The following is a 25,523-nucleotide window of genomic DNA, read 5'->3' on the forward strand; positions in this document are numbered from 1 at the left end:
ATCCTAAGGTTTATAGCGGGTCCTCAGGCTAGCTGAACATATACTGCGAATGATGCATCGACATCTGGCGATCATCTTGCCCGAAGAATAGGGTCTGTGTGTGGCGAGCCACGGGGCCGTTGGAACGTTTACTGTTAAGTGTCGATACGGCTAATTCTTTAAAGGAGAGCTATGCAATTCTATACCTCTGTTCGGTGAAACGTTCATCTCGTGACCGCGGCTACGTTCGGCGACTAGTTGTCGTCTCGAGCCTAAGCTCATTATCCCAAGTCTCGAACAATTGTGTTTGTGTTATTTTGTAAAGGCTACAGTATTGGGGGTTTTGCAAGTAATTCCAACGGGGGGCCCGGTGTCCTTTCATATCCGACATATATATATATATATATATTTCTTATATTGTATACTCTAAATGTTTTGTATATTTCTAGATTTTATGCACGTGCCTCAGGCAAATGCATAAACAAATCCCCGATCAGGTTACAAGTAGTAATACTATAACTCTCTTCAACAGTGAAATTAGTTACAATATCTCTAACCATTCATCTAACCAAATACTAACCATTAATCACATACCGATACGTACAACTACAGCTTGTTTCTAATCCTATTGTTCAACTAGAAACCATCGCATAAAGAAAACACACAATCTAATAAATCCCACTCAACGTTCATGCATTATGCGCCAAGATAACAGAAATACATACATCGATCTGTCTAATCGAATTTACCCGCACGATCTGTTCAATAAACCAATTTCCTCTATGTTCGATTTCGACAAAACCAATGGTAGCGCACTTTTTCCAACCGTATGAAAACCTTTATTTTATATTTTCGATTTTTTCTGCCACGTTGAATGATTTCCCGTCGATTGTATATTTTTATCTAGTTGGAATTGGACAAATTTACGTAAGTATAATCGATAGAATATCAAGTTTAATTTCATCGAAAATAAAGCAGTCAACGTAATTTCATGATTCTCGGTTTCCTTCTTATTTTAAGCCGTACGATCTGCCTGGTTTCAGTCGTAATACGAATTTAAGGCCACGTTGTACGGACGTAGGGTGCGGAGAACGTGTCTCGCGGATCGAAGCCTCGCCGCATTTCCTCAGTTAGCGAATCTCATTACCGAAACGCATTGGCCGCCGGTCGGCGAGCGTCATATAAATTTACAACACAATATCGCTTTATCATCGGCCGACGTTCGCTGAGTTATGGAACGACGAGGGACCCACGTCAGTGTTCGCCGCACACCAAAGTGATATTCTACGGAATCGGCCGCGAGCTGCTCGCGAAATTGCGATTCGTCCCACGTGTGCTGACGCGTCTCACGTTTTGTTATTCTCTGCGGGGAATGGTATTTTCTTGGACAACTACCGATGGATGAAAGTGATATATGATTGACTCTGGTGCTTAAATATCAATCGCGAACCGTAGGAGTTTCGATGCTGAGTTATGTCTTGTTTGAGTTAGTCGAGTTATCTGAATTTATGTAGATTGAAATTTCTTCTACATCTAACAATCCGTACGGATGACTTATTTACTCGACTTGAGATATTGTTTTAAGTTTCAAGCGACGTTTTCATTAGTCAACATCCGACATCGAGTCATTTGAAACACTTCGCCGATGTAAATTTGTTCATACTTGAAATATCTTTTCGAATTTCTATCCTCGTTTCCATTAATCAAATTAATTGACTCCAAATCATTTTCAATACTTTATCGATACGAGTTTGTTACTTCGCTTCGCTCGAAATACACGCTTCAAGGTTTCGAGCGAGGTTCGGATTCTTTCAATCGTTCCTATTTTTCTACGTAATTAAGCAACGTAGTTATAGTCTTCGTAATTCTTCGATATTGGCAGAAGCTTGAAAGAAGATCGCAAGGTCTGTGTTCCCCTTTTATCGAGTAAAAAATTTCATCCAATGATCTCAGCTTTTTAATCCTCGTGTTAAACGCGATGTGCCCGGTCGGGTTTGGAATTTCGCTGGTGGCCAGGTATCGCTAAAGTTGTCAATCTGGCCGATCTGTAGGCAGTAGGTGCTTTAACCTGGATAGCAGAACTGGTTGTGGCAGTAGTCTCACGTATCAAACATGTAGATTCGAGTTTTTGTAGATTCTCATTCGAAAGTGGAATTCTATCTCGAAAGTATTCTCATTAATCTCTTGTCTTGCATTATAATATCCAGTCACGTTTGGATCGGGGCAAATCAGACTTTGATTTTAATTCAATATTACGACAGCCATAGATTGCTGAATCATTACATTACCAAATTACAAATTGTGTACGGTATTTTGCTGTTTTGCTAAAGTAGTAAATAATTAATTTACGTATACATAATCACACATGTAACACACTCAAAATCGCTAAACATTTTCAAACATATTATTACATCAGAAATTATTCCATCTCCTTCTGGTTATTTATTAATTCAGATATCTACAGCCACTTTACTTAATTTGCCCGTAAAAACGCCTAACCCTCGACGATGACCATCGCCTTATATCTTCAGATTGATCGACTAGATTTCCCTCGATGATTTTTACGACTTTACACTCTGCGTTCGGTTGGGTACGAAACGCGTCTAGCACCAAGAATGAGGATGAAAGAAGGATTCCGTGGAAGACTGGAAGCGTCGCCTCCTTATCGAATCGTATAGGCGGATCAATAGAAACGAACGTCGTTGGGCCTGGTGAAAGTCTCTCTCTCATGAGATACGCGAAAAAAGCTGCTGTATCCACGCGAGAAAGTTGTGCAGCAGCGAGTATGTATATACGGCTGACACGATTTTCCGTCACGTATTTTATAACACCGTCCGCGTCCACGTCGCACATCGTATCCCTTTCACATTCTACAACAGCGTTTCCTTCTTCTATCGCCGCGACCCTCTTTCTCCGATCTTCTGAATAGATTGCGACCGATACGGTGTCTGTGCCGTTCAATCGTTGCTCCTTGCAACGACACTGTAAATCTTTAAGAATTTATGATGTTGGCGACGAAATTTTCTCAAGGAAAAACGATTTCTTTTCCGACGTAAAATAATAACGGAATGAGACGTATCCTTATGTTAAGCGTACGACGAAAGAAGATTTGTTCTTATTTTGGTATCGTTAGGAACATTAATGTTCATATAATAATCAAGAACAGATTAAAAATCGAAAGTCTCGTCGAAAGGGACGTACAAAGGTAAAATGTTCGAAATAATTCTACATTCAGAGGTTGTTTCGCTATCTTTATGAATAACCTAAACGTGTCCGCAAATTTTTACCTTTTCTCGGAGGGTGCTAGAGGCACCCATCACAATGGCAGAAGATTGATCGTAAGAATATTCAGCAAGTAGGCGCAGAGAATTCTGGTCGTTGTTTGAAGTTTCAAGGCTTTTTAAAAGGAACATGTTACGCTTTCACTTCGTTCTTCAACTTCTCAGCTTCAAACAAATGCAAATGGTTTCGGGAAAATTCCAAAGCCATCGTCTCTAACTTCGAAACAAACAATCGGAGAAAAATATGCACTTGTATCTTCCTATGGAAATTCACGTCTGCGTCAATCATTTGCATATGTTTAACATATCTTATCCAACTGTTTTGCAATTTTATTTCGTTCAACGAACGTGATAATCGTTTCGTATCCAAAAGGAACTAGTCGATCCCTCTCATGATCTTCTCCGAGTACGGTAATTTCGTTCGAAACTACAAGTACGTATCATCTTTCTTGAACAATGACGGTAATTAAAAGAAAGCATTGAATCGGAAGGAACGGAGAAGGAAAACGATAGCGCGGATGCTGGATTTTTTTCTACGCTAGCATGATAGCTTTTGTTGGAAAAACTTTTCCGTCCAACGATGGCTCGCATTGGAAATGAATCGTGTTTGTGCATGCATCGGAAATGAATAATCCAACTTTCGAGCGAGCTCCTATTACAGAGTCGGTTTTCACTTTGAAACTTTTATCGACGCCGACCTCTTCTCGCGCGTTGTTCAACGATTACGCGGCGTTAATCCGCCACGAAATTTATTTGCACGACGGAATACGTGTCTATCGTGGACGTAGCGTTGTTATGCATGTCGAATGAAAAATTCATTGGACATTTTTCCGGGCTACTTTTGACGTTTTGCAATATTATCTTGGGATAAACACGTTTTTTTTCTTTTTTCTTTTTTTTAAATATGGCTTTTAATTGGGACGTATCGGAAAGCTGTTACTAGGTTATTTGTATCATCCATTGTTTCCCTTTCTTCTCTCTCCCATCCTCTCTTTATGCTGCTGGGTAAATTTGAGAAAGAATATATATAGTTTATTTCGCGATTATAATTTTACGAGGCAGCATTAAAATAATCGACATCTTGCACCGTAATTTTTGAGCGAATTTATTTTAAATGTTGCAAAACGCGGGAAACACATGAAACATAAAGGGACGGTAAAACGTTGGTAAATATGTAAATACCATGCAGCAGGCACAGAAATACCTAGAAAATAAATTAAAAATGACGTAATAAAATAAACGCTGGTTGAAATATCTCTTGCATTGCTTTATACGGTATATCGCAGATTGCGTTTTAATTCTTTCAATTCTTTTGTTTCGTTCGGCTCTCTATCTTTCAAAAATTCACTGTATTATTCACGTTTCAAACACATAATTAAAAAGTCGAGCTCGCATTTGCAAAGTATAAAAATATCTCGATATTTCATTCATCGAATTCAGTTTGATAGTATATCAAACATTGTAAAAATCATCGAATGCGCTCATATTCTACCTTCATGATTTTATTCCAGAATTTATTATTCGTCAGATTTATTTTCTCTTCTGCCCATTAATTTTCATCCTTGTAAAATGCCATACAAAAACTTCCATTATATAACAGAAATGCGGCTGGTTATCGAATTAAAATTGCCAGTAGGGTACAGAGTACATATTAGGTTGGTGCATATGAAACGTCCTCCACGAACTTTGAATTTCGAGTGTAGCCATACAGTAGCTACTCTAAATCTTTCACAGTGTAGTCATATAGTACTTACTCTACATTTCACATCTTAAATGTTAATTCAGTGTCTGAGTCAAACATTTTGACATTCAGAACGAGATCCTTTACAAACGAAACGAAACTTTGTTAGCTTTATTAGCCGGCACCTTCGATTATCGTGTTGTAACAAACTTAAATTAAGAAAATTCTTCTTCAATTAAGAAATTAGGAAAATTTCATCCGAAGGGAAAAGAAACGCGATATTTCACATTTGCCAGCATAACATCGTTCGAGACATTATCGTAACGACGAACACGCGAAACTACTTTCAGGATGGCCGATTCGCGAAACTCTGTCGCGGTTTGGGGTTCGCTCGAGTCGATACTCGTTTATTATAGATTTTAACGTGCACACCGAGCCGGCTAATTCCATTTGCATCCTGGCGCGCATCAGTGTGTCACTGACAACGCAATTATACACGTCGAGTTCTCGTTACGTACGTCGTTGAAGACAATATCGGCCGATGTAATCAAGTTTTCCTAACAATACAGGTAAACGAATGCGGTTGGCTAACTAAAACGACCGCTACAATGAATTTTCGTCGATGGACAGCGGCACGGTTCACCCTCCGAACCAAATAACCCGGTGGGATTCGAATTCGGCTCTCCCTTTCTTTCTTTCTTTTTTTTTTTTTTCAGAAAAAAAAATTCAACCGTCGAATCGACGATTGGAATTCTGGATTTCGCAACGTTGTGAATTTTTATTTCGGAATTTTTATTTTCATAGACTGTGATTGCCATTTGATGTTCCGTTGAAACAATACGATTTCGAAGAATAGCCAAATAATTAAATAGCAAGGATGTATTATTGATCTGTCCGCAAACGATAAAGGGCTTGGTTAAACTTCCAACTATTCAATTCTCGAACTTCTACTCTGAAGATTATAAAAAGAAACTAAAAGTGTCACAACTACGTGGAACTTGGTCAGCTTCTTCCGGAACTGTCAAGAACATCTTCCAAGTTCCAGTCCTGAAACCATCCAAACATTCTCTCCGAAAGGATCTTCCAAACCTTCGATTGCAAGTTTGTTCACACTCCAGACTTGCGTGCTCGAACTTCTATCTTGAAACGATTGTAAGAGGGAACTAAAAACATCATAATCCACATAAAAAGTACAGTTACGAAAGTTTCGACTCCAGTATCGTTCAAATATTTCTTTGAAAATGATCTATCAAATCTTTCTCATCCCGTAAACGCTAAAAGTGGATTAAAGATATCAAAACTACTAACTTGTATCCGAAAGGATCTATCAAACCAACGACTCCAATTCTACATCAACTTGTTCGTAAAATCCTCTAGACTTGTATCCTCGAACACCGACCCTGAGAAGAGTAGATATAAAAAGAAATGAAATACACGAAGATCAATCCACCTTCTCCAAAAACTATCAAGAACATCCTAAAACTTCTAATTCCGATCCCTCGGACATTCCACGAAAGGATCCTCTCCAATCTTCGGTTCCCGTATCAACTCATTCGCAAGAGTATATACTCTCTACTCCTACTCTGGAAGAACTCTATGAAAAGAAATTACAAATATCGAGACAAATAACTGAAGAAAGAAAAACGAAGAAGAAACCTAAAAGCTTCGAATCCAAGCTTACCTTCGCAAACCTATACGAAGCTTCGATTTTAAATTCATATCAACGCATCAAGCGTTGCAAATTCTCTTAAATTTTTACCCCAATGGATTAAAAACGCCAAGACTAACCCGCCTTCTCCCAGAGCTATCAAGAACATCTTGATACTTCAAATTCCAATCGCTCGATCGTTCTACGAGAAGATCCTTTCGAACCTTCGATTCCCGTATCGATCTATTCGAGAAATTTTCCACACGCTACCACCAACTCACTCATATATACTTGCACAAAAATTCGACCTGGCTACACGGGTAAAAAGCGACAAAAAAAAAAAAAAAAGAAAAAAAAGGAAGGCGTCAACTTATTCCACAGCGATTCGAATTCACGTCCTTTGAAAAGCATCCCTCCGGTTCGGAAAGCGACAAAAGCTTGGCATGAAAACAAGCCGCATCCGCGGTGGTGACGCCGGTGGTGGAAAGGGCAGGTAGAAAAGGCGAGGAAAAGCAACGAGAATGTTTGGGCAGCGATAAGGGGGCACACTGTGTGTTCCATCGAGAGCGGGAGCGATGTTGCGCGCGTCGCGACGCAGCGCTTGCGGAACGGCCTTTAAGGTCGACTCGAGCCACCGACGGCAGAATCGCGCGAGCCACAGTGCCACTCGGACACGCAGTTTCTCGACTCGCGACCCAACGATCGGCCGTGTCGTATCGTGTACCCTCGAGACTCGTCGTCTTCGTCGAGGGGACCGTGTGTTCACGTTCATCGACCGTGTTCACCCCCGCGTTCGCCAACCCCCCGTTTCTATTTCTCTATCCGTTTCCACCCTCGCGGTGTGTGTGTATGTATAAATACGCTTAACAAGTTGAACACGATAACTGAAATTTCACTACACGTTTCGTTCTCGGAGTCACCTTTCGCGACTCTCGTGACGGTGTTATTGTTTGTTGTTACAATTTGCGTTATTGTTGATTGTACACCCTCTGTTGATTCGTCATCGATCGATTCCTTCGGTAATTTGGTTGTTGCCAGTTTTGTGGATTAGGCAGTGACCGGTGTTGGTGAGCGTTGAACGAACGTGTGATCTGTGTCGTCGGGGGACCAACTCTTGGAGCTGGACTCGGGATCGTGGGGAACCTTGTCCGGAGGGGAGCTTCTTCGGTGAGTCAAATATTTTTTATTTTGTTACATAAAATTCTTGTATGCGTGTTTTTTTTTTCCTTTACGAAATTCCTTTTCGCGCGCGTATGATTCTGTGCATTTATGACTTGTTGTTCGTTCGAACGGTCGAGAAGTATTCTTGTTACGTTTGTCTCGTTAACTTTAATAAATGAGTTTACTGTTTAGAAGTGAATTGGAATTGATCGTATCTTGCCTCGCGGAACGTAGTGTTCGTAACGCGAGGGGAAAATTATGAAACGCCGCAAAAGCGTGCGTCAAGGCAATTGTTTAATAACTCGTCGACAAGCAGACATCAGTATATTCGTTTCTCTCAATATATGTCGGACAAAATCTGAAAGTATCTCGAATAACATTTAGACACAGGTTCATTCGTATTCGAGTGCAGTGTCGCGAGCGTGTAGGTGCATGAATAAACAGCCGGTCCGCGGCTGGTTCGGTTTTTTTTTCCTGTTTTCGCGCGGACCTTGGTGACCTCGGCACGATGATCTTTCGATTTCGAAAATATCGTCGATCGTTGGTCTCGTAACCGGCTCGTCCCGCGTTTCCATGGTCTCGATCTTGACGCGACTCTTAACGTTCCTGGAAACCTGTGGCGCCTCGTGGAAATCAATCTGCTTTAATCAATTGTAGCCAAGACGAATACAGCCGACTATATTCAGTCGGAGCTGTTCCTTTGTCCAACGAATGGAACGTGTCATCGTGTGTTTATTAAACGTTGTTCGTCGAGGCGTCGATATTTACAAACCTCGAGCATACTCCGCGTGTTTCTTTCTTTTACCTGTGCTTCTTTTTCTTTTTTCTACTCCCATAATTCTTGGAAAAACATTTCGCGAGCATAGATGCGTCATACTGTGTTTTCAAACGATTGTGAAGCCAAGGAAAGGTTATATAACGTTCAGTTTCTATCATGTGATATTTTTAGAAATTTAAGTTTCTAAGTTTTCAATAATTCATAATTAGGACGTTAATTACCTATAAAAATTATGTAACTACGATAATGGGTATGTGGAAGTCGGTAATCTTCGTCGTCTTAAAGAATACCACTTCCTTGCGGAAGTCCCCTTCTTCTTTAAAACCTAATATTTATAGAAAATTGTTTCGTGTGTTACGAATTTTGTAGAGTAACGTGCAAGCTTCCGCGATAAAAAAGATTACAATTTGACGATTGTTCTGAACACATGCGTTCATCGCATATAGCCGACCGTTAAATGCGCATAATTGAGTCTTTTAAGAACAACTATTCGAATCGATACTATTCGGCTGCTATTACTACTATATATGCTACTATGTATACTACTATACACCGCTATCTTGTAATTCGTAGATTTTTTGATTTTTTGTTAAAGACGTATGTTACTTTTTTGGTTAGTCTACACAATGGACGATGACTCTTTCAGGTCTTAAAATACCCTGCGTTGTTGAGAAACTAGTTTCGAGAATTATCGGACTCGACTCTTTTCACGTTCGTTCAGAAGCTTATTTTCTCGTTAAAAGACGATCGAATTCGAATTTAGCGGTTGATTCGAGACTATTCCTTTTCTGTCGTGATTTCCTATGAATCATCGAGCGGTATAATTGCGATGTTCCAGCTTGAATCTGTTCGTTCGCGTTAAACGATTAATAACGTCGTTTTCTGACGATTCTCCGATCGGAAAATACACGCTGTACGTTCCGTATAATGCGTTTATCTGTTCTCGCGCAGGAAAGGACGTTGTATTCATAACAAACCGCGATTTATCGATACGTCCTGCTCGTTGAAGCGTTTTCCAACGGCATCGTAAACGTTCGAGGCTTCGTCTTCGCGTTGCTCGATCGGCTAAGTACGAGCGACTCGCTCGTCGAAGCTGATCACCGTGAATAATAAATAGGAACGCGTGTATTTTCTGCATTGATTAGCGGTTGCAGCAGCGGCTATTATCTACCGCGTATTTATCGCGAGATTAACGCGTCGCTGGACATACCAGCAGAAAAACGGCTCGCGTCGTCTCCTACGTTCGTCAGCGTGTAACGTTGATAACCTAATATCTGCGAAAAGGAACAAATTGTCAGCGAACGGTTAATGAACAGAAAAGAGAAAAAACCCGTTTCAGCGTCCTGTGTTTTGGTGTTTGTAAGAAACGCGTAGCGGTGTATCGAAAAAATTTCGTTCGTTAGTTGTAAAGAATAATTTTAATTATCCTATTTGAAACTTTGTTACTTGGTTTAAATTTAATTATTTGTATCTTTACTTAGAAGCAGTACAGTATTTAGGAGAGATTAAACGAATATGGAAAATCATTAGGAAATTATCAGAATCTCTGGGAATTATTTTATTTGAAAATATAGATTACCCCTGAGTTTAATAAAATATAAGGAACGCGCATATTGTGATTCGTCCTGTTTAATATATTTCGCGTGTTATAAATTCATCCTGTCTCTGTATTTACTACAATATACATAATATATGCATAAAAACAGGGTGAATTTATGTTACAACCCGGTATAAGAGGGTTTGCATATCGCATTTTCACTTTTAAAAATATAAAAGCGGAATATTTCTATTCTCATGGAAAATTTTCAAGTGAAATATTTTCTCTTTTGTTTACAATTCTATTTGCTTTGCCGATAGCTCCGAGTTTCAACTGGCGTAAATATACGGTACACGGGACCTACGTTAACGAATCTTAGCCTTTCTAGAAATAAAGATCGCGTTACATTAAAGCACGTTAACTTAGCGTCGACGCGTCAAACAATTCTCTGGCAATAATTGCGAGGGAAACTTCCGTTCCATATCCTGAATTTTCAACTGGCTCGCAACTTGTATAATCAAAAGATACATTAACACGCTCTCGATTATTAACGACAGCCTCGTTATCAGCTGCCAAAGCCAGTCACTTCACCTAATGACGTTTACTAGGGAACAAAAACGAGAACAGAAACTGTGAATTAACGTTGCAGTCAAGAACAATGTAAAATTCGCAACGAGTCGACTTTCTCCGCTTCGATTCCTCGCCTGGACGCGATGTCGCAAGCAGAAAATTCATTTTTTCTTTGCCAGCAAAAAACAGAGCTGTTTCGGCTGTCGTTGTGGAACCGGTATTCCCAGAAGGTCTTTCTCGATCGTACGAAGATCGTCGTCGGTCGCTGACAACGCTCGATCGTCGCCGAGCAAGAAATCGAAAGACTCGACCGCTCCTCTTTTGTTCACGTTCCAGATCACGTTCGACCGGATTTCTGAGGGACTGGTAGCTAATGTCAAAGGCTTGGTCGCGCTATCGATGACCATCGACTCTTATCTATCGAACGATTCCGCTATTTCTATCTTAATGAAATTTATTGTCGATGAGAAACGCGCGTATCGTGTCTCAGGACGATGTAGAGGATCGTTGTGGATTCGGATTTGATTAATACACTGCCTTCTTTCGTTGAAGAATTTTCCATCTAACGTTTCTCATCTTTTAGGTGAAGTTATACGAATCACTGAAACGCGAATTTCATTAACTGCATCTTTCTCGGTTTTCCAATTTCATTAGCTAGAAACGTGGTTCAGCGTCTTAAAAAATGTATAACTTGACGATTTACTAACAGCTTTTGAATGCTAAATAGGGCATTTCAATTGATAATAATAGGAATCTTATAACGCTAATGCCTGTGAAATTTGCGACGATACGCCCACGAGACCACGCGGTATCTCTAAAATTATGGGCAGACGGGCGTTTGTTTGATATCGTTTCGGAGCTCGCCAGGCGTTCCCTGTAATTGGAGTGGTGTACGTCGTAGTTATAATGTTTCTATAGCAAGTTTGTCAATATGTTTGTCCGGGAGAAATATAGGAGGTTGATTGGAAACGAATCGAATGGGAAGCAATTGGTTAATCAATAATTATTTTTATTCGATGTCATCTATAAATAAATGATTATAATAATTTTAATATATAGAAAATGAATAATTCGTACAGGGAGGACTCAATGGAAAAGTAGTACAAGTGTACGTTTCCCTTCTCTTTTTTTTTTTTTTTTTTTTTGTTTAATAACAAAACTATATTTTTATAGAGAGTTTTGTCACGAATGTTTAAACTTTTAATACGCAGTAACATGTTTAAACCTTTTAGTAGCATTCAAATTTTGCTATGAAAGTTTAATTTTAGCCGCAATATCTTTAAATTGAAGATTTTATCGTTTGCACTTTTCTTCCAGCATGGAACCAACGTATTAATTATATGTTGCGCTATACGCTTTCTTTCATAATTGCAAATTTAAAAACACGTAATTCTAACATTTAAGTTTTATATAAATGAAGTTCTCAATACCTTTTACATTACCGCGCAATTAGCTATTTAGAAATATTTCTCGAATCTACCCGCAAATTGCGTGCTGTTCTCGAGCCGCCCTGAGTGCAGACACTTGAGACATCTCTTCAACTTCTCACCTTCCGTTCCACGATTCTACGAATTCTCGCAAGAAATTCGCAAACTTCGCGAAACATTGAACCAAAGTTTGTATTCTAATCGATCCGGCCACGATTCTTCGCTTTGAGAAACCAACGTTCCACGTCCTCGCACGCGAACAAGAGTCGTTGAACGAGCAAGGATCGTCTCTCGTCGATTTCGCCTCTCGTCTGTCGATGAGGTAAATAATAACAGTAATGCCGGTCACGATACGCTCAGCGTTGCGAGACTGCAATCTCAAAGTAACTGGCATTTTTCGACGGAAATACCGACAGCGAACCGTAGCTTCGTCGCATCAGCCCTTAGTGTCCGCGGTCGGTCTCTCTGTCAACCCGTAATCAGGCCAGCCGGTGTCTCTCCAGCGAAATGAAATTACCCGAAATTACGGCGCACCTACGTACACTACGAAGTAATCGTGAAACTCCTCTGTTGTTCCTTTGCCGTGTCCAAAGGCGAAATAACGACGTTAAAACAACGAGGAGGATTGTAGCGTGGAAAGAGAGAGGATATTCGGTATCTATGCAAACGCGCAACGCAGCTTCGTTTGATCGCCTTCGACACGATCCTCGTAAAATCTCTGTCAAAGGAGGAATAACTCGTCGAACGAATATCCAGACATTTTCGGGTAAAGCTACGTGCATGGGATAGAGATAAATCGTATGCATCGTATGATTGGAAAATCATAAATCTGGATAAATTCGAGTTTTTAAGAATCCCATACGTTCGACCTATTCATAGACGATTCTTGTTGTAAAAATCATAAACCAACTCGAACCTGAGTTTTTAAAGGTTCGGTATATTCTTGCGTTTAATATATTCACCTTATCCTTTTAACGGTAATTGTTCTAACTTGTAGCAAACCAAACATCTACTCTCTGTTCGTTTTCAGCCGCATCCTTGCCTCCTCCTTATATTCTTCCAGGTTCATAGACCACTTCCGCTTTCCTTCTCCTTCATTACATTGTTTAACGTCTATACAAGTAGAGTATGACAGCTTTCTATTCGGTTATGTTGCGTAGCCACGATTGAAACGCGCGAAAAAGACGGCTTATCCTTTGTCACTCTACGATCTCTGACTCGCTTTCACGTGTTTATGCAAATCGGTGTCCGTATTTCACGTGACTGTTCGTATAAAGCGGTAATCAAAGTAACCAGGACCCCTATAGGACGAAAAGGGGAGCGCAAAGTCGCTGAAGATGAACGCGAAATCCCGGAATATCTCGTCCCGCTGATTCCACCGGCGACCGTGAGCGACGACACGAACGAATCTCTCCATCCTCGAGCTCGGCAGTCTAAGCGAAAGGAAGAAAGAGAAGGGCTCCCGACCCCGGAAAATAGTCGAGGAAGAATTCCCGGCGTAAATCCATCTTTTTCGCGAAAACTTCGTTTCGAGGTATCGGGCTGGAAGCCGGCTTAAGCGGCGCGAAGCTGCCAGTCTGGCGAGAAAGCACGTTCTTACCGGCTGCGCGGCCGTTTCTTTCTCCTCGTCGCTCTCTGCGTTTGTTCGCGTAGCGTCGACGATTCAACCCTCGTTGGGGATGCTCTTTACCGGTGAAGTTGTTCGTTTCAACGTAAGATCGTGCCGCGAGTGCACCGTTTTCCCTTTCGCTTTTGATGCGTTTAGAGTTGAGAGGATTCTTCTGATGCGATCGATGGGATTTCGAAACTGTTTGAGCGATAACAGACTGGATTGAATCGTAAAGAGGGTGATGATCGTTGAAATGCAGGTTTCTTTGAGTAATTCTGTACTCTCGTGAGTACCGAAGACCAGTTTTCTGACTGATTGAGTCGTCTTAGGTTCCGATAATCTCTTGCGTTATTAAATAAATTTCTTGCGTTATATTCCAATCGTCATTCTCACTAGAAATTCACACTTTTTTTTTTTTTTTTTTTTAAACTATACCATAGTATCACCTGGAATTATCCCATTCGGAAATATTCAGAAATTCGATTTCATAAATCATCTACCAAATCCCTGTTCCATCGAATCTTTTTTCTCTTATGACGGTTATTATTCTCATTAGAAATTGAAATTTCCATAAGATTAATTAATGCACTGTTTGGAATTACCTTGTTCGCAAATATTAAAAAATTCCTAATCCCAGATCTTAGAGTACTAATTCCTAATACTAAAAATTATAGGGATTTAAAAAATCTTGTACTAGGTATAATAAAACCTGTAATCTCATAGAAATATAACAAATCTAAAATCTCGTACATTGTCAGAAATTTTGACATTTCCATAAAATTATGCCCCTGTAAGCTCTGGTACCGCCTACTCAGCGCCAGAAAATTCTAAAAAAGGATATCAAAGAACAAGGTAAAGGTCATCGAAACGTAACAGCACGCTCGAAAACGCTTTAGCTTGGTCGTGGAACAAGCAGAAGTGGTATCGATCAGGCAGCCGCGTGGCCATAGGCGCGACATAACGAGTGGTGCGGCGTGTGCAAGCTGTTGCATCCTGTACGAGCGACGCAGCTGCTCGCGCGCGGACACACGCGGGACCGTGAAAGGTACAACCTCGCGAACGATACGTTGCGAGTCAATGTCGACTTCGTAATCGATTCATAATTTACGCTCGTCCTCTCTGTGTCGGCACCGAGGTAAAATTAGCGGTTTTCCAACTCGTCGATCCGCTCTGTGCAATCAAAATCCAGCTTTTTATTCCTGGGGTGGAACGATCGAGTTTGAGGCCTGCAGAAAATCGTCCGACGTTTAATTCAGTTCCCTCCTACCAATTACAGACAGTGTTACTGCTCTGAACGAGTTTTTACTGGATCCATGGAATGAAACGAAAGCAACGTAATTCTTTGGAAGTAGTTGTAAACACGATGATTCGAAGATTCGATAATTTAAAAATTTTATTATTTAAAAATTCTATAATTTGAAGATTTCGCTATTTGAAGATTTAACGCTTGAAGAACGAGTGATATTACTGCATCGAATGATCGAACATTCCATGATGTAAAGATCACAAACGATCGCAGAAGATTCACTCGCGCGTCACTCTGTCGATTAACTTTTCCAAGGGAAAAATAATTTTGCAACTAAAAGTTTTGCAAAAAATATTGGTAACATTAGCGATCCATAATAATATTCGTTTTATACGATTTTAAAATCTTCGATTGCATTACTTTCGTGCAATACTCTAATCAACTTGACACGTTACGACAAATGAGAAACAGTATGCTCTGCACGCTACTTATTATTTATGAACCCTGCGAATAATGTTTCTGATAAATTACGACTCTTTCTATTTTTAGTAAAAGAATATTCAAATTCCACTTCTTATCCTTTCGTCAAATTAATTTCTTACCATCGAATTAATTTGTTACCAAGGGAAAAATCACGTTAGAAAAATGACGAGCGAATGAAAATTAATAATTCGATTAATTAAGATAAAAAAATATACAAAGTAGACTATTTGTTACGATATTTGGTAGATACACTTTTTGCATAAAAATTCACGACCTGTTAATCATTATTGGACAAATATATTAAATAAAAAAATATATATTAACAAATATATGTAAATATATTAACGTAGTTTTCATTATAATTATTGAAAATGTTGCGAGATACCTGTATATAGCATAATAGGTAGCGAACAATATTCGTGTCTCTTATGCACTCGATCAACATTCTCACTTCGTTACTTTAGCACTTCGCAACTTCGTTCTTACCAGCGAACTTTCCAGCTAGTTTTTATGTGGAGCGCCGGAGCAGAAGTTTAGTTTCATGAAGATTGTTCTTCCTTTCTTTCGATCGTTAGATAGCGTGCGCTATGATGCGAGAACAAGATGGCATGGCCATTACATCTACCAGAAGATGCTTGAAATATTAACTTCGGATAAAACGATGTTCGTCGAACAACTGCTACATTCGCTGTTCGTCGGAAGAATTAAAACTCTCGGGAGAGAATCACGGGAAATTGCACGTAAGAAAAGGGAAATTATATCGATGATTAATCGTCTCTCGCTTAGAGAACTCGTTTCTGCTACGTGAACCTTCTTGATCCTTCGTTAAAACGATTCTCTCTGACCTATGAATTCTTCCTATTAAATTCAATCAACTACAAAATACATTGGAAGTCAAAGCATTCGACAAGGAACTCGTTTAACTCTTTCGAAACTAATGGAACGATATCCTTTAGAAGTAACTTTTAAAAAGATTGTTAGATTCTTATAACTTTTCTGACAGCGTTCAGGCATCCAAGCATTCAGAAAAATGTGATTGATTATATGAATAAAATAGGATAAGTTCCTTATGAATAATCGACATTTGTTATTTCTTACTGAGATATATACGGTTTTCTTTTCTTTTCGAAACACGATACTCATCCTACCGATCAATACCATATTTCTTTACTTAATCGATGCATTACGTATTCAGTCGCAAATAAATATTCTAGTACATAATAAATGACTCTCTAAGTCTCGTCGAATTTGCGATATACGGAATATAACAAAATGAATCAACTGACAAAAGTGCTACAAATTTCCCAAATCTAATACTTTTTTTTTCGTTTGAATAAATTACAACCCACGCTATTATACATATATACATATTACTGCGACTACTCTTCGAAGAAAATCGGTCTCGAAATGATTGACAACCGTCGGTCGTAGAAAATTTCCATGCTGCCACAGAAATTCTATTTCTCCTTATTTTTCGTCTTCTTCATCGACAACGTCCCCCTGTTTCGTTGCAATGCAGGCTCGTAAAATGGGAACGCGCGAAACAAGAATTCAGGGCGATGGTGCCCCTCTCTCTTTCGCTCTTTCCCTCGACTCTTGTGTGCATACACGCGACTCGACAGCCGAGAATGCCGGTGTATAGGCGGGTATAGAGTTTCGAAACTCCTTTGGAACTTGTTCGCGGCGGAAGTGGCAGTCTCAGGTGAGATCGGTAACCGTGGCGATACTTGATTTTACGAGCAATTCGCATAGCATTAACGATTGCGTTTATACAGCTGCTTTCACCGTATCAGGCCAGATCTATTTTCTTCTCTCATCGTTCTACTGTTTCTTCTTTTCACATGTGTCTGATGCACAGAGTATTCGTGCGACTCGCGCGTCCCCTCCGTATGCTTCTCTGCTTCGATTATTAAGTTTAATTGCCCGCGAGCAATGACACTGTAATGGGCGCGCGATGCTTGTGCTCCTTTACGATGAAATACAACCACGTCTTTGGCGAGAGAGTTGGCTATTTCTTATGCGACAAAAAAAGAAAATTAATACGTTATGAATATTTAGTTCAAGAAAGTTTCTGGTTGACAGTAGTAGGAAATGTTGATATATTAATATCGAAAAGACTACACGACTACGCAAGATAATATTGGTTTGATTCATAAAGTCTCGAAAAATGACAATTTTCATCGACAAGATCCTCCGCATTTCTTAATAGTAGACAAATTAGTTGCGTTATTTTAAGACATCGACAAATTGGTAAAAGTTACTATTGTCGCTAACGGATATAATTATTCGCAAAGTTTTCACTCTAACGAGAGATGAGTAATTTTACTGTTTTACTTCAAAACAGTTTGAATGAAATATCGGATAATGGAAAATTATTTTGCAAGAGCCAACGATAAAGAAAGAAATAAAATATTTGTCCAAAGAGTACAACGATATAATTCAGAATTTCATAGCGTACGGATATTTTTGAAACGGTCTGCATGCGAATATCGGCGTTCTCAGGAGGTTAATGATAGAAACCGACCGGAAGTCGCATCGCGACGGGAAGAATCCGGAGAATTCCATGGAGATCCGGTGCAATAACGGGAATTACATTTGGTCGGTGTTATGAGAGCGACCCTGGCCGAGCGTGCGACTTCATTTCGCTATTCCAAGACCGCCGATAGCGGCCGGCTCGACGCCGATAAGCACCCACGTGTTGATGCACGACGCTCGTCGAACGAAGTATAGGTTTTATAGAAGAGAGTCGCTGCTCGAATCGAAATCTGCCCGATATTAGCCTTTTCACGTGTGCACCTTCGAAATTCCCGTCTCTTTTCGCTGCGAAATGAACGTGCTTCTCTGCTTCCTCGAATAGAAAAACCAGCCTCTGGCTCTTTTCTATCCCCGATGGTAAATGGAGACGTGGAAAAGACGAAAGACGGAAATAGATGGCGGACCTCGTGATTAATTATTGATTTATTAGGTTGTAATATACGAAACCGTTTCAACATAGTAAATTCCTTAGCTAAACAAATTTACATTTGCGCGTTCGGTTTGAATTATTTTCTAATTACCGCGTACAATATAATTGTTGCAACATAGGGCGCGGAAAGATTGAAAACGTTTCTGAAATTCGGTTGCAAATTTTTCCTAATGAATTGCCAATCGAGTTTTAGAGTTAATTTTTATTATATTGTGTCATGATTGACTTTCGAATTGAATTTTCGGGCTGTATCACACTTCTAGCGAACGGACCATAAATTGATAAATTCGCTCGACCACTTGTGTTTCCTAGCAATTCTTGTAATTTTTTGATGTTTGTGAAGCGTGATATTTCCGTCATATTAATATTTGCTGCGGTGACAAGAATGAGGCAATATGTCTTTGACGAAACTATTAATTATTCCGTATCGATCTTCGTTGCTGCGAAGTAATATCCACTTCATCTCATCTCGGACGCTAATTTAAATATCCTATTGACTTTATGCAGCACAAAGTTCTTCTTATGATTGAAAAATCATTCCTCTCTTCAGTGGCAGAAATTTGCCACATCGATAGAGATGAACTTCGATAAGATTCGTTGTACCATGTTGTTTTTCTTTGTTGGGAAACTTTCATATATTAAATATTCTGCTGACTTTACGTTGTCCTACATAAGTCAACCTTTTTTTTATATCTGCAAGACCTTTTTCCACTTGAATAGCGGAAATTTGCTTAGAAAGCGATAATGACAAGATCGCAACACTATTAACGCAGCGAAAGTTTCTCGTTCTGATAGAACTTTGAATGTAAAACTTCAAATGGTTGTACTTCTTTCATCCCTTCTTTCTTCGTCGTTAACGTTGTTCAATAATTTTGTACAAATAACACAAAAAATTCCTGCATTCAAAGACAGTACGTCTTCTGAAAAAAAAGGATGATATTTTACTAAGAATGATTTAATGAAATTTTCCAAGCAACTGAGGATATATTTAACATTATAATAATCAACATTTTTCACGAGAAGAGACATACGAAAGGTCAGCTTTGGTATATATTTTTTACCTTTAGGTTCATATACACGTTCTATCTATATGTACACTTCAGGTTTGCATAAGTAAATACACACAGCCTATTACTAAAAAAAATGATGTCTCAATAATTTCTACCTCAATAAAGCACGAATATATCGCTTTCGAGATGCAAATTTCCCAGACGAGCTTGACCATTCTAAAAGTCACCGCTTTGAACGGCCACATTTTTCCTCGTTTTTCAGCAATTACTCGGTTCTATCTGAGCTTAAATGGAAAACCGATAGTCTCGGGAAGAAACGCGATCGGAGAGACAAAAAAAAAAAAAAAAAGAAAAAAATACGTATCGAAACGGAGAGTGAAACGATGTATATTCAAGCTGTTCGTTCTCGTTCGAAAGACTACGGCGAGAAATGTAGGACAAAGCGGTAAAATAAATCATCGAGCGACAGAAAGCAGGAGACAAGAGAGAGAGAGAGAGAGAGAGAGAGGGAGGGAGAGAGAGAGAGATAAAACAGTCGAAATAGAAACTCGGGCGAAAAATCGACGATATATTATCGCGTTCCGCAGAACTGCTTCTCTATGGATATAGTACGTTTATCGATTTCTCTGGAAAATCGAAGGCTACTATAGCCGAATGAAAAATCCATAGGTCGAGAGAGATTGTTCAAGGGGAGAATGAAATGCAGCGTAACGGGATGGTCACGAGATAATTCCATAGCTTTCGTAGCTGCTCCAGTTCTCTATGGTGTCAAGGTTGCATCGCAGGGACCTTACCAAAAGAAGCACTAAAGCAACCTCTCTCCTCGTGCTCCGGTTGAATTCACCGAAGAATCGATATTCGTTCGTTTCACTCGTTGCATCGTGAAGCGACAGATCGTACGCTGGCTCGTGAAACTATTTCAACGTTTACCATAGAGAACTTATATGTCCATATTGTACGTACATGAAACATTTTGAAATTTCGTTACTATTATTACGAGACACGACTATCGTGATTATATTGGTTGAATTTGAAAACAAACTGTAAATTTTGTCTATTGTACATGGAATATATTTTCAGATTGTTTTAACGCGATACAAGATATTTATCGCGCGTATACATATTTTGTGAAAATTAAGTTGAAGCATATATAGTGAATTTTAAATACAATCTTCCAGAATATTCAGGTTTGTTAATGTAATGTATACCTGATTGCTTTAATACCTTCACGATAGCTGCGAAATATATGCTTGTACTAAATATCTTACAATTTTTACACGTATTTTCAGAATTGTTTTAAATGTAAATAATATAATCGCGATATTCGAGTCTCGCAATAGTGCTAGTGAAATTTCAAAATGTTTCATACGACGCACATAATATATTTATAAGCTTTATTTGCGAGTATTCGAATAATTTTGTGAGCCTGTGGTGCAGTATTTAGTTTGAAGTTGCCGAAATTTATTGCTAATTAAATAACATTTTTCGTAATATTCTGCCGAGGAAATTGATGCTGTATCTCCTTCGGAAACTCTCTCTAGAAATTCTATTTATACGCTCGCAGAGTATGCAATTGATAAAAAATTCCAATATCGTGCCGTATATTTCGGAGTTTTTTACTTTTCGAATAAGGAGAACATTTACGATGCTGGTGCACGTGGATCGTTGAAAAATGTGACGCAGACCAACGTAATATACCGTCGTTACTCTCTATCGATTACCGCCGCTACTCGCTCGTGTGCCCGGCAATAACGTAATTTGCGGTTCCTGAGAGTGCATCGTGCCACTTGACGCGAACACGGCCCTTCACTCTTGATGCACTTCCTTCGACGTTGCAGTTTGCATAGGTGCGACGCTCTGGCTCCCTATAGTGACGTCGCCCATTAAAAAAGACGTGTAGCGACTTTAAATAATCGAAATTGCTATTCACAGTTGAAAAATTTAGAAAAGTAAATATTTTAAATTAAAAAAAACTTTCGATAACCATACATATTGAAAATTGTAGGAGAAAAACACAAGAACATTTTTGTTGATTTCTTAACTTTGATGTTACTTAATTGCGTTAATGTTACATACGACTAAACGGAAAAACGTTAATACAACATAATTGAAAATGAAAACATGCCAGCTTTAAAGATGAAATCGTTTAAAAACAGCTAACAAGTTGAGGAATTTTCGTAAGAAGCCAAAGCTTCCATTTTTTCTTCTTCTTCTTCTCCTTGCTTCTGTATAACAATGCAGTGTCATGTCCGTGCAAGAGCCTAGAAGAACCAATAACAGATGAGATCAAATTCAATTTACCAACGACCCATTGAAATTCTCTCTGTAAAATTCGCTCTTAAAATTCTATAGACTGATTATAATTTTATTTCTTCAAGAAGCTATACATTTTTACTACCAGGAAGAAATATTAATCGGCGTGGATTGATGATAAAGGCGACCCGCATTGATGAGACAGTCACGCTTGCCTACGATCGAGCAGAGACTCGAGATTACGTTCGCACACGAGCGAACCAAATCGTTGTCGCTCGACGATGGTCGCGTAGCGTGGCCCTTATCAGCGTCATGCACACACGTGTCTACACGTGCTGGTCGGGTGATAAGCGCGACAAAACGTCACTGTTCTCCCGTGAAGTGCGAGAGAGCTCCGTTCGTCTAATCACCGGGTACACTGAGTGTCTCTCGTTCCCCTATCCTCCGCGTTGGCGTGTTCTTGACACCGAAGGTGTTCGTTCTGGATGTAACACGAGAGTTTATGCGATGGACTCCAGTGTGTCGTTGATCGAGTGACTACGTATGAACCGCTGAGAAGCTTCACTTATCAACTGCATATATCGAAATGTAAAGAAAAGTGGTGATATTACAAAGTTATTGCTCTTTCAAAATTTATTGTAGAATTTATGATTGTTTATGGTAATAGAAGGTGGTAAATCTTATAGGAGTCTATCGGAAATTCTTTAGAGTTATTTATTAGAAATATATTGTACAGCGACCCAGTCATTACACGCTCGTCCATTTCTTCGTACACAACCCTTCGAAAATAGCAGTTTCTAATATTCTAAGGCAGCCGTATACACCTTTTTCCAGTTTTATTTCTCTGCCTACGCTTTCCTGAACATGTCCACTCGGATCAGCAATAATCTTCAAGGAGTCGTTACTGCCGTGTCGAAAGCTAATCCTTGCTTTTACCTTAGTTTTACGATGCATTCTTTAAAAATATATTTACAGTTTATAAAGATTTATTAACGATAACGTTAACGTCCTGTTCTCTCGAGTGACCATTAGTTTGGGAGCGGTCAGTTCTCATTTTGTCTGCCAGTTTTTCCTACTAATTACCATCGATGACCACTGCCCTTACTGCCTTAAAGAAAATTGCAACTCAATGTTGAGGGTGAATCCTCTTGTTCTATGTTCTAAACAGGCCCATCTCAAGTTTTCATCTTTTTAGCTCTCCGCTCAACAAATATAGTAAAACGACACCGCTCAGCGTGCACTGAACATTCATCCGTACACTGAGTCTTGCAAGTTGCTCTTTGTGAAATAAACGTTAAAACCCTGTGTCAGATTCTATCTAAATATCCGTATCATCTTAATCGAAATAAGAAATTCGGTTGATTAGTGGCGCCGATCCTAATCGAGGCGAGAATTTACTGCTCTCGTCGACGAGTCACCGACACTGCAGAGGCGACACCACGGCAACACAGTCGAGCAGTTATTTATATACAATGTGCATACAGAGGCTACGAAAAGTATTTGGTACATTACCGCATTTATATACTAGTTGATTAGATGCGATTATAATAAATTGCGTAGTCAGTTGGATAAGAAATCTGAACTTTTAAACGTTCTTTTTATTTTTATTTTTGCATAACATACATGGAAGAGCTCGAGCATTCCTTTCCAAAGACTTATTCAGACATAACCAAACAGTACAAGACGCTTTGCCTAATGACGAAATTTATACGCAAAGGGATAGTAATCCTTGTAGCGAGCCAGTGTACCGTACACAACAAGCTGTAGAAGTCGGCAACACTTGGTTATGTCTATAACGGCGAAGTTATTCACGATTACGATTTTAATCCTTGTAAACGTAGACGTTAGCGACAACAGGAAGTTGAGCAATTCATTTCCATAAATTTCCATTAATTAATAATGGAAATTTTACTAGGTAGACGCGAGTACAAATAGCGCACTGTTCGTTGCCACGATTCGTGTTATTACGTGTGCCTGTATACTAAATATCCAATTATTACATAATATCGATGATAAAACTGCGAAGACATGATTTCTGAATATTGCTGAAAGCTCCTATAGACATTGGAATAATAGCAATCTTCTCAAAGTGAATACTACTCCAGGCAGTCAATTTTTAATCAAACGTAATCGTACTTAGGCAATTAAAAATATTAAATTTTTTATTAAAAATACTGGTGTCTGTACTAAACTTTCTGAAATGTAAAATGTTATAATATGAACATAAAACATATGAAAAAGTCACACGAGTCTGATATGAAGTAAATACAAAAACGAAGATTTTCATTCATTATCCTGTAGAAAATAATGGACGAACAAAATGTCACAGGGAAAAAGGTATTTGGTCGATGAAAAAGTTGAAACAATATGAAACCTCGTTATTCCTATCATCAATGAAAACTTTTCCCTGGCAAAAATTTTGTTTGTTAATTAGCTTTCCCGTGATAATAAACGAAAATTTTGTACACGTGTTTTACATTTTAGGTATCCAGGTCAAAAGGTGAACTAAAAGACAGTTTTCTAAATTTGATTTTTCGGTTGAACAATTTACTTCAGTACGTTGCATTAATAATAACGTCGATCTTATAACGAATATATTTCCATCCATTTTAGACAGCGAATTACTCATTTTGTCAAATATCGAAGTTTGTTTCTGTTATTAACGTCTCATTTATGTTATAACAATCTACGTCATGTATACTGTAGCATTTTTAGTTAACGTAATACTATCTCGTTTAGTCGGAAACTCTTTGCCAAGGGAAATAGATGGTCCTCGAAACGGAATTGTCGACGCAGCGATCTGTTTTATACAATATATATTCCATTCATCTGTCATTCGTCTGTTCGCGTAGAACGATTTTCTCGTTGACCAGGCAGCATACGAGGCAACCGAAGTCACTTTCGATACGGATGCTTTGCGTATCGACCGACGAATCGCTTTCTCGAGCAACGTTTCGCTTTAACGCCCTTATCGATTCACCTTGCGTTCGGCTAGACGGTATTCTTCGAATCGAGTGGGCGCGGAGGGACACGAGTTATCGAGCCACTAAAACTTTCATTTGCCAATCCACTGACGAATTTCACCGTATCGATACCCCTACCATTGGACCGCACTGATCAACGTCTCTCCAACTTTTCGTTTCCATTATCGAAAGCCTCGCCGAGATACGCCGATCTCGTTCTTCGGCGAATATAAATCACCGGGGAAAAGGGTAACCGGAGATGTACGAAGCGTTTGGAGCATTGAAGTGGCTTCGTTGGTATTTTTTACATCGAATGCAATTGTTCATTCGTCGAAAGACAACTTAATTATGAGAAAATTAATACATCAAGTATGGGAAAGCAACAAGTAACAGAAATATTTCCACAAAGATAAGATAGATCATTGCAGAGATTAATTCGTATGCCTACTCGGTACACGTTTCGCGAATAGCAAAAATATTTCTCAGGCCAACTTCGATGCCTCTGTATCCGTGTGGGCAAATGACATTTCTTTCCGCTAATTGTTTTTCATAGCCTACATCGTTCCAAGGATTTGCTCTTTCGAAGGAACAGACAGGTTCTAGGATTAATATTCTCAATAATACCTGTTGTGAATGAGGCAAGATTTAATAGTAGTTCACAGCCAGGTGCGTTCCGTTGGCGGTAAGGTATTCAACGTTCATTCACGCCCACTTTGAGAAATTTGCCAGGGATACCTTGCTCGCTTATACACGTACATTAAACGCGTAAGTATGCAGAATGAATGTGCGCCTGGTGCTTTCAGTGTATTAAGCGTTAATGATCAAAAACGTTGTAAAAAGTCCCTCGGTGTTACTTTATTTTAAAACAACGTATACCATGTAGCATCGTGAAAGTTTAAAAAAAATAAGAAAAAACAATTTTACAAAATAAT

At 39.1% G+C, this 25,523-nt stretch overlaps 1 protein-coding gene across 2 annotated transcripts in view; it reads left to right on the forward strand.

Moving 5' to 3' along the window:
* Nucleotides 1–25,523, forward strand: part of LOC139985959 (uncharacterized) — a 144,232-nt gene that overhangs the window by 17,895 nt on the left and 100,814 nt on the right. Inside the window, exon 1 of one of the 2 annotated variants that reach the window (XR_011799531.1) lies at nt 1,706–7,756. The exons of the other annotated variant lie outside the window; for it this stretch is intronic. The gene's annotated coding sequence lies outside the window, so the exon portion shown is untranslated. Of the gene's footprint in view, nt 1–1,705; nt 7,757–25,523 lie in introns of those variants that run through there. 2 annotated transcript variants of the gene reach the window in all.

Source organism: Bombus fervidus, chromosome 3, assembly GCF_041682495.2.
Source record: "Bombus fervidus isolate BK054 chromosome 3, iyBomFerv1, whole genome shotgun sequence".
Taxonomy (NCBI): Eukaryota; Metazoa; Arthropoda; class Insecta; order Hymenoptera; family Apidae; genus Bombus; species Bombus fervidus.